Source organism: Schistocerca americana, chromosome 11 (assembly GCF_021461395.2).
Source record: "Schistocerca americana isolate TAMUIC-IGC-003095 chromosome 11, iqSchAmer2.1, whole genome shotgun sequence".
In the NCBI taxonomy this organism is placed as follows: Eukaryota; Metazoa; Arthropoda; class Insecta; order Orthoptera; family Acrididae; genus Schistocerca; species Schistocerca americana.
This window is the reverse complement of record NC_060129.1, coordinates 87,553,089-87,559,088: the sequence shown is the minus strand read 5'-3', so window position 1 is coordinate 87,559,088 and position 6,000 is coordinate 87,553,089. Positions and strand designations below refer to the sequence as shown.

At 42.4% G+C, this 6,000-nt stretch overlaps 1 long non-coding RNA gene across 1 annotated transcript in view; it reads left to right on the top strand.

The window, feature by feature from the left end:
• Window positions 1-344: 344 nt before the first annotated feature.
• Window positions 345-6,000, top strand: part of LOC124554039 — a 34,335-nt gene continuing 28,679 nt past the window's right edge. Inside the window, exon 1 of the long non-coding RNA XR_006968214.1 lies at window positions 345-546. This is a non-coding gene — a long non-coding RNA (uncharacterized LOC124554039). The remainder of the gene's footprint in view (window positions 547-6,000) is intronic.

Below are 6,000 nucleotides of genomic sequence, written 5' to 3'. Positions count from 1 at the left end.
GCACCGATAAATTCTCTAAATCATTTTGCTATTGCTTTGATCTTCTGATGGCTTTACTAGATGGTAAAAGAGAGCATCATCTGCAAACAATGGCTGCTCAGATTGCCTCCTAAATCGTTTTTATAGATTAGGAACAGCAGAATGCCTACAACACTTCCTTGGGGAAGGGCAGATACCACTTTCGTTTTACTCGATGACTTTTGTGAACTGCTACCAGGCAAACAGGAATACGGGTGTGACCCGGATGAGAGGCGTCACGCCACGCTTCCCGTGGTTTGGCCGTCCTGCGGCAGACTTCCGCTGCGCCCGCCGTCATATTGAGCGCGCACTCCCTGCGACGCGCACTGCTTCTGTTTGCTCCCCAGTGCCGACAGCGGACAATGCAGCCGGCGGGCGTAATTGCCACAGTGGTAGCTCTGCTTGCAGCAAACGGGACATCGGTGCTGGATTGCGTCTGCTGGCACCTCAACAATGTTACTGACTCTGGCGGAATCTTTGAAGACAACGTTAAAAAAACGATAAAATGGTTCTACTGTAATTATGAAGGTAAGTGCTTTTTCGTGCAGCACAGACTGACAAGACCTTATGCACAGTGCAGTTTTCACTCACACACAGGCGCCTTGGCTTTCATATGCTCTTATCAAAGGTGATACGTTTTCTCCCTGACAGTGAAGGACCGCCTTGGGGACAAACTGCACTTCATTCTCACCCTTTTCGGTCAATGTAATTTGTAATAACCTTTTGCATGTGAAAAATATCATAAAGTACGATTTGGGAAGACGGTAAATTAAGCATCTATATTTGCGAATTGAGCGCAAAACGTTTTTCATGTGTGTGAGAATAGATAGAAGTAAGATGTTGCGAAATACAACGAGTAGATTCTTTAAAACCAAAGCACCTTCTTGCATAATTTCTGCCGTATCTCGTCATAATAGCACCCTTTACGTATTTTCCATAGTTCTGTATTCTACATAATCGTGGACATTGATATTACATTAAAAAATAATTCACAATGAATATAGTGATGTCAAACGGATCTGAACTACTTAACGCACAGCGATACATCGATAAGAAAGAAAATGAAATAAAAACTAAGAACAAAATTTCGATCGTTGCTAAGCACAATGAGGAGTGGAAAGTTCCGAGTGATAAAAGAAAATGGTGGGCTGCATTCTGCGCTTCAGAAATTAACATTCGCCGTTGTGTCATCGCAGTGCAGAGGACGTATCCTTAGCGGTACAGCACAGACATCGGTGGCTGATGCCTCAAGTGGCTGGCACGGAGTTCATTTCCTTTACTGCACTGTACAACTTACCTTTCCAAACTGTTTAATTTCCTAAATTAAGGAAAGTATTTTTGTAGTTCTAAAATTACCTTACAATGAGCCTGAAAACGTTCGTAGGGTTGAATCGGCTGTAGACGTATAGAAAAAGACCATCCTCCTTTCCTTTTTCGTGATGGATCTATGACTCTGTCGTTGAAATTTGGAAACCTGTGAATCGTTTTCTTTGCAATAGATAGCATGGCAAGATGAGACAGCCTATCTTCATCTCTGGTACTTCTAAGAAACTGTTTGATCCGTGACTACGTGCGGAAACACGTCTCTGCTTCACAGCTTCCCATGGGACAGCAGCCGCTAATTTCAGCAGATTCCTGACGTCGCCAAAAGGTTCTTCCAGATTATTTTCAATTACAAACTTTATAAGGGCTCCTGCGGTTTTTTTTCTTGAAACCTATTTCGAGAATAAATGGTCTGTAGCTCTGTTTTTAACTCAGCTTTACTTAAAAAATTGATAGGACTGCGTAAGAGCAGATAGAACATTTTCAGGACACTAATTTTTCAATGAAAGAAAGAAGCGGTGTTTGACTAAATTAGAGGGCAACAAGTGGCTGCAGAATTCAAACCTCTGTTTCTTCTGTGATATCATTAACATTGTCTCTAATTTTAAAAATTTCGTTTCGGAATGATGCTGCTGCTTGCTTTATTCAGACGCGACCAGTGGTATATTTTTGAAATTGGCTGTACTAGATGTTCACGTAGGGCATACATACATATTATATAAATGGATATATGTATGTATAAAAGTATGTATGTGTGTGTGTGTGTGTGCGTGTGTGTGTGTGTGTGTGTGTGTGTGTGTGTTTGTGTATGTGTGTGTGTGTGGTTTGCACATGTTCCACATCCCCTCGTGAACCGATTTCAACCAAACTTGCTACACACATCTCTTACTGCCAGCAATGAATTGCTGTGGGAGTAATAACTACTCATCTATCATAGTTCAGGACACATAACGTCATAAACAGTGAGATGCACGACAAATTGCCTCACAGTGCATGACGTCTAAATTTACTGCTTCTTCCCTACCACCTCTGTTCGCAGCACATTCTGCACACAGTACCGTCGTACACCAGCGAATGTACCTGCAAAGTCGTGTCATTGCATGACGCAAGGACCAGGAGATGTGGCGTCATGAGGGATGAGCTGCGTGAAGAAATGCCACGTCATGTATGAATTTTTAATACATTTATTCGTTAGAGCTGAGACACACACAGAGTCGAGTCCACTCAAGAGAAATCCCCGATACCTGGCAGAGCTTTCATCATCTTTCAGATGCGAAACGCAAACGGCTGTAGGCGAAAACATTAGCCACCTGTAGGGCTGCGAAGAGTCTATGCAGACGTTTACTGAATCGCGGTCTAGACATGAGAATAAGCTGTGCTTACACTTCTGGAAATTATGCATATTTCTTTGTGCGACTGTTTCGTAATTTTAAAAGTGTTTGCACGAATACATATAAATGAAATTTTTTCGATATTACAGAAAAACACAGTTCAATTTTTGTTTTCATTTCTCATAGAAAATTGCCAAATGAACACCTGTACATTGCTGGGTTTGTCAGCTAGTTATTTTTATATCCCTAACCGAAAGGAAAATTTTGTGTGATAGAGTTTTATCCTTAGACCACATGTTTGATTTACATTTTTTGTCTGTCTGCTGGTATCTTCAATGTGTTTAAGACATTCTGGAGTGTCCTCTCCGTTCTCATTAACTGTGAGCACTTTTCACGATTTTAAGCTCCATGTAATGGCCGATCCGTGTGGGATTCTTTGTTTCACAACTGCATCTGGAACAGCCACTTTTCGAGGTGAATGACAAAAGTATTGCTACCTCTGCAGTAGTTCCGAAAAACGGTTTCATTTGTTTGTTTCGACTTGTCGCTTAGGCAAAAATTAAGTTCAGTGAATGTTCATAACAATGTACGTAATACACGAAATTATGCCCTTATATTACAGTTGATTGGGTTTCTGTATGATGGTCACGCATGACGCTGGCGCCATCATAAATTTGAGATATTACGTTTTCTTTCGTTTCTTGGACAACATCGGCGAGTACATCTTTAATTGAATCAGCCAAGGAAGTAGCACTGATAAGCGATTGATTTGAAAACATGCAAAATCTTTCAACCGGCTCTTCAGCAGATAACAGAAAACGAAATACTACCAGTAACAGAAATTTAGAAGCTACATCAGATGTTTCATCTGCTAACAGAGACACAAAAACAGTCTCCGCTAGTTCTGCATTATCTTCGTCCTGACACACATGTAACGTACAGTCCAATAAATTCTTCTGTATACCACTGGGTGCACCTGAAAGACAGCAGAATTGTTCACGTGCTCTTTCACATCCGCAGCTGACGCGGAAGTGAAATTTACCCGTTCCCTAAGTATTCTAGGACTGTTAGATTCTACTGTTTCATCATGTACACGTAGCGCATGTTCAGACTCACTGCAGAACTTTATCTTGGAAAGAACATAGCGAGTTTGTCTTATATCGTCGTTCTGTCTTCCTGTATTTTGCCTGAAAGCTAAGATGTTGCATAATTTCTGTTTTTCCAACGACTGATAAAGCTAAAAATGCATTCTTATGCCCAATAGATTCCCCACGCTTCTTAACCTTCTCTGTTAGATGACTTACAAGGAAATTGTTAAGTGCGACGTCGCAGGAACAGTCTTTAGTAAGGCTTATTCGAAAGTGAAAATTATGACCAGAAAAACATTAACTGGTGATGACGCACCATGTCCACAGAAAACGAGAGTCTGGGATGCGCAGAGATCAACCTTCTATGGGGTGCATGTATAACACCTCACAAAATGGACATCGTCGACATCCAAGAAATGTTAGAAACAAACCATTAACTTGGACCATGGAAACCGAATAAAAATGGCGCGTCTCAATGATCACAAAGATTCGCACCATCGAGATCAAAGACGAGCTCCTTGGCAGCTACGAAGCGTGCAAGGCATCCACTCTTGAAGAATGCATACAGAAATCACATTGGAGTAACAGGGTGACGAGAATTGATGGAAGTGATGGCGTGCAACCGAATGCGAAACAGCTTACCGTGAAACTGGCTGTCCTTTAAGGCGTTGATGCAGATAGTGCAATAACATGTTTTATACGTACAGAAAACACAAACATGTGGAGGTTGAATTCATCTGGTGGTTCCAGGTGGTATGAACTGCAATGTCACACACTTCCAGGAGCGATGGTTTGTTCTTTAGGAGTATGACTTTTATACGCAGACTACGAATCAAACAATAGCAACTTACTTTGACGAGCTATTAGCCAAATGCAGTGTTCATACCACAGTTGCAGTTATCTAACGCACGTTCTCAGACTCTTGCTTGCTATGATGTAAATATCCCCTACTGCCCTTGCCAAAATCACTCACATGAGAAAGAATCAAGGGGCGCAAAGCAACTCTTAGTTCTTGCAGAGCAATGAATAGCGTTCCAGCATATTTACCATCCGGTTAAAGAGTCAGTTAATTGTATACGAATTGATATTCCATGATCTTGATAGAATTCTCTGGGTACCTTTAATTTCCAGGGTCCCTTTCATATGTGTTTCCTCTTCAAATGCTGATTGGTTGCAGTTGAAAACAAATTCCTTACTCAACGATAGGATAAGTTTGAACACATCCCCCACAAATTTCTGGGCCGATTCCGTAGTATGCTGTGCATCGTCAAGCTTCGTTTGAAATTTCATTGTCCTACAATTCTGTAGCACAGTTTGACGTTAAGCAAGCATCCACTGCTTCTCTTGAAATCACTATATGTATGTCGCGCGCAGTTTGATGTGGATAACGTAGTAGGTCACCAGCATCTACATTCCGTAAATTGTATCGAGCATCCTTGAAACGCGAAAACATCAGTTTTTGTGACAAGTGCGTCTTATCCGTTCAATAACCGTAGTTCTTCTTATGCACTAACGGTCATATTTCTGCCAACATCTTCAAAATACACTACTGGCCATTAAAATTGCTACACCGCGAAGATGACGTGTTACAGACGCGAAATTTAACCGACAGGAAGAAGATACTGTGATATGCAAATGATTAGCTTTTCAGAGCATTCACACAAGGTTGGCGCCGGTGGCGACACCTACAACGTGCTGACATGAGGAAAGATTCCAACCGATTTTCATACACGAACAGCAGTTGACCGGCGTTGCCTGGTGAAACGTTGTTGTGATGCCTCGTGTAGCGAGGAGAAATGCGTAGCATTACGTTTCCAACTTTGATAAAGGTCGGATTGTAGCCTATCGCAATTGCGATTTATCGTATCGCGACACTGTTGCTCGCGTTGGTAGAGGACCAATGACTGTTGACAGAATATGGAATCGATGGGTTCCGGAGGGTTATACGGAACGCCGTGCTGGATCCCAACGGCCTCGTATCACTAGAAGTCGAGATGACAGGCATGGCTGTAACGGATCGTGCAGCCACGTCTCGATCCCTGAGTCAACAGGTGGGGACGTTTGCAATACAATAACCATCTGCACGAACAGTTCGACGACGTTTGCAGCAGCATGGACTATCAGCTCGGAGACCGTGGCTGCGGTTACCCATGACGCTGCATCACAGACAGGAGCGCCTGCGATGGTGTACTCGACGACGAACCTGGGAGCACGAATAGCAAAACGTCATTTTTTCGGAT